Source organism: Amblyomma americanum, chromosome 1 (genome assembly GCF_052857255.1).
Source record: "Amblyomma americanum isolate KBUSLIRL-KWMA chromosome 1, ASM5285725v1, whole genome shotgun sequence".
In the NCBI taxonomy this organism is placed as follows: Eukaryota; Metazoa; Arthropoda; class Arachnida; order Ixodida; family Ixodidae; genus Amblyomma; species Amblyomma americanum.
The window spans coordinates 90,981,978-90,991,309 of record NC_135497.1 but is presented as its reverse complement, the minus strand read 5'-3'; the positions used below and the strand labels follow the sequence as shown (position 1 = coordinate 90,991,309).

General features: G+C 45.3%; 1 protein-coding gene, 1 non-coding gene and 1 pseudogene across 5 annotated transcripts in view; all 3 read right to left on the bottom strand.

Annotated features, from left to right (window-relative positions):
* Window positions 1-9,332, bottom strand: part of LOC144113214 (dual specificity calcium/calmodulin-dependent 3',5'-cyclic nucleotide phosphodiesterase 1A-like) — a 533,169-nt gene that overhangs the window by 271,580 nt on the left and 252,257 nt on the right. The gene's annotated exons all lie outside the window — the stretch shown is intronic.
* Window positions 7,035-7,106, bottom strand: TRNAS-ACU (transfer RNA serine (anticodon ACU)). The gene has a single exon. It is a non-coding gene; the product is annotated as a tRNA-Ser (tRNA).
* Window positions 8,121-8,263, bottom strand: LOC144116659 (U2 spliceosomal RNA; annotated as a pseudogene).

Here is a 9,332-nt window from a genome sequence, read left to right as displayed (position 1 = left end):
CTGGCCATGACTTCGCTGTTCCTGACCAGAAGAGAGCAAAAATGAACTGGCCGTGCACTCAGCCGGGGTGGGCCCGTCCCAACTCACGCGTGTCCTAATTAATGTAAACTTTGCCGCGGAGCTCGAGCCTACCGGAGCGCGCACAATCGACCACGCAGCTACGTACGTGGTCAGTGCGCGGGAAGAGCAGCTTTATTCTTCCAGCGTCGAACCGCCACCATCCCATCGCGGCAAGAGCTAACAGCGAGGCGAAAGCCCTCTCAAGCAGCCCGGTATCCGGAGGAACGAAGCCGCGCGCAAGATGTGAAGAGCCCGAGGGTGGAGGAGAAATCCGCGAGGCTGCGCGCGGAAAATCAGGGACCCGGCGACAAAACAAAGAAAGCCGAGGGCGATGCGAAAGGAGGATTTTTTTTTTCCCTCGCATAGCACTCATCTTTATCGCTGCAGTCTCTCGAAGCGCACCTTAAGAGAGCTTCTAAAAATACAGGTGTCTTTCAGAGAGTACGGCGCAGTGCCGCAGCCAGCAAAACACTTTTTCCCCCCTTCGTGAGCGCGCATAGCCCTGAAACTATGAGCCTTCTTACTGAACTAAGCTGCGAAAAAGAAGAGCTTGCCTCAAGCTACATGTATAATCTGTCTTATCTCCCCCATTGCACGCCAGCCCGCATCAACACAAATTCCCGGGAAGCAGCAGATCTTAGCAGACAAGAAGAAGAAAGTCGAAACGATAACACGAGTGGTTAAACCGAGTAGCCAGGAGGCATGCGCTGGTCGCCAGGCTCCTTGTTAACACGCCGTTTAGTTCGTCCCGCCGCGCATGATTGTGAGATAAAAGCCCAACCGAGAATGGAGCTTTTCGCAACGCGCATACAGAGCCTAACGCGTCGATGGAAAGACGCCGGAATCGCGGAGCCGTAACGACACTGACGTCAAAGGCGCACGAGAAAAAACGAAGACAACGCGCTCGGTTCGACGGCCGTTGGTTATTCGCCGACCGAGTACTTACAAAAGCAGTGGAGCGCCAAACAACACCGCACGCTTTGGAGCGAAACTTGGTTTCATAATGGATTGCACTGACAATAAATAATTTGCTCTGCGTCCTCAATGCGAGGGACAACGGTAAACGAAAATCCAAAGGCCACCGGCGCCATAGCTCTGAGCGGGGAAATAAACAACTTACATAACCGAGATTAGCGAGAGCACAAAGGTGCGCATTGAACAATACCCGAGAAGGCTTAGAAGCAGCTAAGCAGCTTTCCCCCCCATTTTTTTTTTCACTACAACGGCACACAGTCATTACTCGGCGCCGGGGCTTTCGAAAGCCACAAGCGAAATGAGTTTTGGAGTGGCCGTCACTATACACTCATTCCACCGCGGGCAAAAAAGAAGCGCTCCAGTGGGCCGCTGTGCGCGAAAGGCGCTCTCTCAGAATTTCATCAGGCGCACAATCGATTCCCACAAGAGAAATCTAAGAGCGGCAAACCGGTGGGTATGTCCGGTCAACGATGCGGCTGCTTCTATCGTGCTTGCCACGTCTTTTATTTGCTTTATTTTTATCTTTTTTAGCTCTGTCTTCAGTCCGTAATAGGATAACGCAAGCTGCGCCATAGCTCTGGGAGCAGTAAGAAACGTCGAGGGCGAATTGCACTTCCACTTTAAACGTGATTTTTCTTAGACGCTACCGAAACGAGTTGCTCCGTTATACGTTTAAAAGTAGGAGCGCGAGCTTGAGGAGCTCGAATCACGATTGCCGCTAAAAAGCGATAAAAATAGGTCCAAGAAAAAATTCAGCATAAACATCGAAAGTGCGTTCACTACGCAAGGAACTCGCCTTTTTGTTTTTCTCTGGATCAGTGAGGTGCCAAAAAGAAAATTCCTTGACGCATTTTCTGCGACTGTGAACTTTCTCGGCAGCTTTTCTCATAGTTAGGCAGGCCACTAGCGGGCGTCACTGTCTCAGGAATTTTTGCTTTTTTTGACTTTCACCTTCTCCTAGACAAACCTCTTGCTTTTCTATGCGAGTCTGAAAGTTGCACTAATTTTTTGAATGCATGAGCGAATTTACGCTGTTCACGTGTGCACATAAATAATACTCTGTGTTTGATATACTGTCTTCGATGCCATCACAATCCCCGAAAAAAGGTGACTGCATGCCGTGATATTAATACTGACGCTATTTGAGGCAACTATCGGTCTTACCTTTCTCTTACCGAATGGCGTTGTTTGTAACTGACACCAAATAGATTGCTTCAAAATGTGCGCAGTGTGCGGTCTAAAATCAAGTCGAATACGAATCGAAAAATGAATGAATCGAACCGAATGCGAATCCAATGTTCGTACGAATATTCGATTCGGCTTCAGCGTATACGAGCGAAAACAGCGATGTGCTAGCGGCGGCGCTGCGGTATGTAGTGATATAATTCATAAAGTTATAACTACAGCTGCCAAAAGACGCCTCAGTGAATTTCACTATAGGCGAAGAAGCGCAGACGGAGTCATTACAATAAAGAGACACTGTGGAGTAGTTGACTAATATAAATAGATTACCGAGTTCTGATAGAGAATACGCTGCTAACAATGAGAATGGAGTTTTTATGAGATAGAAACGGTCGAAAAACGAAATATCGGTAACGTCACCACCGTTCGTTCGCACAAGCAAACTGCGGATTGTCAAGAGAGTCTCCTCTGACGGATCTTTGAGGCTAGGCTGCACACCCATTCGCTTCCAAACGATGATCACGGAGTTCTTTCTCGGCACTGAAGTCGCGATTTTGAATCTACAGGCGGGGAAAAAAAAACATGTTTCATATTTAAATCCAACTTCCTCAGCAACAAACGCGTCTTTTAAAGACGGGGAAACATAAACATAGGCACAAAGAAGTATGAATCGATTTCTGCTTAGAAACAAAAAATTATAGAAGGTTGTCCTCAGTAACAATTTAAATCTGCGTCCGCCATGTGATGCGGATGCAGATGAACACATAATTTCGTTTCTGCTCACCATAGCGAATAAACTAGCGTATCTCAGTAGATGAGAAGGCCGTGAACAGAGAACCCGCGGGCCTCAGAGATCGGCCGTTCGGACTGGTTAGTTAAACCTGGCTGAACCACGGAGGCAATGTATGATCATTATGAACGCTTCCACATCAGTGAACCACGTATAGGCGCTGAACATTCCTGCCCGCGTAGAGCGAATATGGGAGCATGCTGTGTAGCGCAGGAATGGGAGTTGTTTTCGGAACTTTCATCGAAGAAGCCTAAGGTGTTTATTTATTTATTTATTTATTCAAAACAACCCCAAAGGCCCTCATTCGATGGTATAACATTGGGGGGGGGGGGGCACAAGGCATTGGTTACAGGTTATAATAATGCACTAAAATAAAAGAAATATAAATCGCGAATATTAATAAAAAAATAGGCATAAAAATTACTTTTTAGTTGCTGAAACATGAATGAATAAGGTGTTGGAACTTATTTAGGTCAGATTCAGTGGCAATGTCTGGTGATAAAGCGTTCAACTCAGTTATTGTGCGCGGTAAAAAAGAATATGCATAATGAGATGACTGGCAGTTAATGCGTTTATTTGTAAGGATGATCACGACATGGAAAGTTAACTGGCGGTGGCTGAAAGAGCACAAATTATTTGGAAAATATTCGAATAATTTAAAACACTCGAATAGTTCCGAAAAATTTAGAAGATGCACAATTTGATTCGTTCAGTGAATCGAACAGGAGGATATCCGATTCGCTATTCGAAAATTTCGCATATTCGCAAACCGTATGTTACTATTTTTTTTTTACAAAGAGCGTAAGCGCGAAATCCAGGATAAAGGAAAAAAAAACATTACGAGAGCTTAGTCTCTTTGTCAGAATGCAATACCAACTACAGCAGGACACAACTTACTCCACTGACCAACCGCAACAGTAAACGAAATCAGATTTTTGATGTTTGACTGTGAAACAAGCCACAGACATCCAAATTTTGTTGACTTAAAGTGTCGTCTGCTGGTTAGCTTTTTGTTTAGGTAATAAGAAAAGCTTTAAAGGAAGGCTACTTTTTGTCACGAAGGAATTCTGTGCGGCGGTCGCTGCAGACTTGTGACTTCATCCCAAAGCTCCACATTGTTAAGCGTAGGCTTTAAGCATTAGCTTTTTTGGTAGCCTGGTTGAAGAGTGGATGCCACACTACAAATGACAATATACCTGCTTTTGTTGCAACTAAGCTGCGTAAACTGCAGTGTGATCATAATTTTTGCTTCCCTTTAGCTTGGTAACTTTTTACGAGCTTTGATATTTCAAACTTGTAAATTCTAATGGCATCAAATTTTTCCATTATCCTAGGTTACTTTTTAGAGGAATTATGATGCTACTGGAGCTGCAACCTTAAAACGAAATGAATTTGTTTATTACCTTGCTGAGAGCACTCCTGCGAGATAGCAAATCTGGACATAAATATTCGAGTATCTCGATTTCACTTGAAATAGGACGATTAGATTTGCTGCCGCCTGCGCCTCTCGCTTCCAGGCTGTGCCAGTGCTATAGTGACACTATGCCACAAATGAACATGATATTTTGGGGAAATAGGTTTGCTCCTGAACGTCATCCATCCGCTCTATACAGGAACATTCAATAGCACTGGCTGAAAACGACATATCTATTCGGAATCATTTCTGAGAACTAAGTTGCGCTTTCAGAAATTTCCATCCCAACGAACGGATTTTCGAAACCATGGGGAGCTTTCTGATGCGGAAAGATCGCTTCTTATATTAGAAATTGTCCAAAAGCGTACTCTATAGATTTTAGGCCTTTGTAAAAGGCAGGGCTAATTCTGTTCGAGTAATATCAGCGCGGTAATTACATTGTGATTATATCAGTGGTTGCTCTTTTATTCAACTGCCGACACTCCTGATTATTATTAATTCTGCGTGGTGCGAGTCATGTTCCAATATGTCCTCAACGAAAAGTAACTGGTGATATTAAAATGAAAATGTGTTTTGTTTGCTCTTGCACGTTGAGATAACAGAACTTCCAATTAGGATTCGACACCAGTGCGTGATTCCGTATTTTTGAAATTCAGTACTGCTTTTTATGTCACGTAGGTTTTCATTTAGGTGGGCTACTAGCCTGTCCAAACTGGTTTAACCTTTTCTTGACGGCCAATGTTTTTATCACAACTATTACAAATATGTTTGAGGGCAGAAGCCGAAAAATGGCACATGTGCTAGTTAAAGTACACTTGAAACAAATTTCACTAATATCAGTAATCTCCTGAGTCACTGCTTCTATTAATTTTGATTGTTTTTTTCTCAGTACATCAGAAACCAGATTAGAAGAACTTGTTCTACCTATTGAAAGTACTGTTAATATCTGGTGCGGCAGTAACATAACACAAGCATTCCTAATCCGTTTATAATCAAATTTTAAATTTGCGCTTTTCACATTTTTCTAGTAACCTCGGCGCACCACATGTTAAAATTTTCGTGGGATTACCAGCCGCTTGTCATTTTTGGCCGGAAAAACTAGCTCCCAGAGCTTTAGTAATGATATTTCATTTTCATTACTATTAAATCGCCTGAGCAGGTGCGCTTTTCAAACGATTAATACCATGTGAGCCACTGATTCATCAAACGTACGATCTAATTCCTGGTAAAGAAACAGTGCAGGCTTGAAATCATAGCTCTGTATAATAATAATAATAATAATAATAATTGGTTTTTGTGGAAAGGAAATCGCGCAGTTTCTGTCTCATATATCGTTGGACACCTGAACCGCGCCGTAAGGGAAGGGATAAAGGAGGGAGTGAAAGAAGAAAGGAAGAAAGAGGTGCCGTAGTGGAGGGCTCCGGATTAATTTCGACCACCTGGGGATCTTTAACGTGCACTGACATCGCACAGCACACGGGCGCCTTAGCGTTTTTCCTCCATAAACACGCAGCCGCCGCGGTCGGGTTCAAACCCGGGAACTCCGGATCAGTAGCCGAGCGCCCTAACGCACTGAGCCACCGCAGCGGGTAGCTCTGTATAGCTTGTGTTGTTTCTTGATTTCCTGCTTCAGTTTGCCGCAGCTATCCCTAATACTGTGACCTTCAAGATAACTTTCAACGATCTAATCACTCATCTCTAAGGTGAACTTGATATTGAGCGGACCGTGTTCGCATTGCTTATTAATGATAGCATGGCGAAGCAAGGTTTTGCACCAGTAGGCGGCGTTCACTAAATGAAAACAACTTAGTAAGCAAAGCAATTTAGGGAACCCGTAAGTGATACGTCGGATGTTCTGCAACGAGAGCTGCGGGAACTCCTTTTTTCTCACTTTTTCAACTGGTGCAAAACCTTCGTTGAGAGTAACTAAAAGGTAACCTGTATCCTGTTGAATCACTTCACCCTACGGCGCGGCGGCGTCCTAAGAGAGTCACTATGCATGTGTGCACGCGGGATGCCTGTTTTGATTAAAGAAAATTTTTATTCACGGTTTCTGCATTCCTCGCCTTCAAGCTGCCGGGTTCGAAATGGATATGGATGTCGCCAGCTCATGATTTGTAGCACAAGCGCCATTCGCGATAGTATATCTCTCTGCGGTCGCACATCCGTTATTCCCATGGTAAATTAACTTATGGGCTAGCATAATTGGCAAAGAAAATTTCAGTCATATTGTGCATCAACGTTCAGAAGCAGATGAGAACGGAATATCTGCACCGTCTGCCCGCAGGTACTTGTGTATTATTGCGCATTATAGAGGACAGTATTTTCGAAATCTTCCGCTTCTGTAGCGCTACGGAGTTCGGGAACGGTTAATAATAACAATTGGTTTTTTTGGGGGGAAAGGAAATGGCGCAGTATCTGTCTCATATATCGTTGAACACCCGAACCGCGCCGTAAGGAAAGGGATAAAGGAGGGAGTGAAAGAAGAAAGGAAGTAATAGGCGCCGTAGTGGAGGGCTCCGGAATAATTTCGACCACCTGGGGATCTTTAACGTGCACTGACATCGCACAGCACACGAGCGCCTTAGCGTTTTTCCTCCATAAAAACGCAGCCGCCGCGGCCGGGTTTGAACCCGGGAACTCCGGATCAGTAGTCGAGCGCCCTAACCACTGAGCCACCGCGGCGGGTTGCATGTGTACTGTTGTCGCTCCGATGCGTCCGGTGGCTGCGACGCGTGCGAGATCTGTTATCTTCTCTAGTGTTTTTACTGTACTTGCTCTACCTGCACGTGTCATTAACGGCAGTGCAGCTGGTGCCCATCAATCTCTACTGGCCGTGTTGTTCCTGCGGCGACCGCTAGGACGCGCTGTGGTTTGGCTCCCAGACAGCAGACGCGAAACATCCGAGATTGCAGACCATACAGCTATAAATGTAAAACTCACCATATAAAATTATCTGATAAAACAAAAACAAGTTACTGGGTATAAAGCACGAAATGAAGCGACCCAAACGGCGGCAAAGAAGGAGCCATTATACGTCACCGCCCCAGAACTGACCGCCCCCTCTTCGCGTTTTTTTTCCTTTTTGCTTCAACTGCAGGGGTGTCCGAATAGCACATTTCCAAAACCTAATCTATTACTATTCGAACATTTTTACAAGTATTCGCTGCTTGTGCCAATTTCTGTGCAAAATTGAATGATCGCGCGAAAGAGCGAAGTGCTATTGGCGGCGCTACAGCTTATGGGGTTATAGCTATAGCTGTCAAAAGACGGAGCAGTTATCTTCACTGGAGAGTATGCAACACGAAGTTAGTATATTAACACTAGGACCTTCTTTGTGATACGTATATAGGAAAATTACTTTTTACCAGTGATGATGACAGTGAATAATCTAGATCAACATTTCAGTAAATGAGACGGTCGAGAGCTGCTTATGATCGGCTATGGCCTCAGAGATCAAAGCATCAAAGCAGTCTTTCCGCACGTCCTGAACCTGAGCCCTTCCGCGTGGCCATATCTTGGAGGCCTCCATGATCATTGTACATATGAACGATAGATAGATAGATTGTTGCCAGGAAGAAAGAAAATGAAAGTGCACAGGCCTGCTCACTGGCTCAAGACGAGCCACAATCGCTACCACGTGCAGATAGCAGGAGAGTTGAAAGATGGGATAGAAAGACAGGATAGTAAAGACGCGCTAAAGACAAGGCCGATCCCGGAGGTAGTGCAATACCGGGCCAACCGGTGGCGGGAGTGAAGCATCCTTCAAACCCTCCGCCACATTTCCAAAAATAAGTGCAATTGGACCCGTAACAGATACTATACGGGGTCCGGACATTTATGAACGACGCCACAGGAATGTACCGCGCCGCGGCGCTTAACCATCCATCCCGTGAAGACCGATCGCGGCAGCACGCTGTGCGGAGTTGGATTGGGCCCTGGTTTTGAAACAGTCTTTGAATAAAACTACGTCATGCCTTGTCGGGTTTCGTGCCAGCTATTCGGAAAGTATCCGAAAACTTCATGACGATGATGACGTTGAATTTTCATGGTGCAAGGGCTGTTGTGGCCAAAAAACACCATGGCACAGGGTATTTTTCCTTACACAAGGTGGGGTAAAAGGCCCGTTTTCCAAGAATTTCACCCAAGAGAAGCCGAGTACCAGGCCAGGGGAAGCCTGTGCCTACTGTGCCACCTGTGGGTATCCGGCGGCACTGGGGATCGATCGAGCCCCGCAGCTCTCGCATGCGAGGCGGATGCACAAACCACTATATAGCCACCACTGCAGCGCATTCTAAAACTTGAGAACATATTCTATACGTTCTGACTAATTTTAAGCACGCACTATTTGATTCGTTCGACGAATCGAATAAGAGGATAACCGATTGGCTATTCGAAAATTTCCGACATTCGCGACATACCACGCGCCCGATCAAAACATATGTAAATACAACACTTGTATATGGTACCTCTCCCCCCCCCCCCCCCCCCCCCCTATTCTTTCTGGTTGCCCCTCACCTCTTTCATTCCATTTCTCCAGTCTGCCTGCTATCCCTCTATTGCCGCTGCGCCAGCTCAGGTGCTTCAGTATCGATGGCAGATGCCGGGGCTAGCAATAAACTTCTTTCTTCCTTTTTATTATTATTCTGAATAAACAACTACTACTATTACATTCGCGCAGTCTTATAATCAACTGCCCAGCAAAACTCAACTGGAACGTGTGGATTGCGAACGGAATGCTGCAATCGAAACTGAGTCCCCTCTCGCTGGATACAAGGCGGTTAAACTAGAGTATACCAACAGAAAAGTTATTTCATGGCAGCGTATTCAGATGTGTTCCTCTTGGACGGTACTTGTTTTTACTTGAAAAAAAAAACGGATATAGATAGACAGAGCGCGCGAACAGCTTTG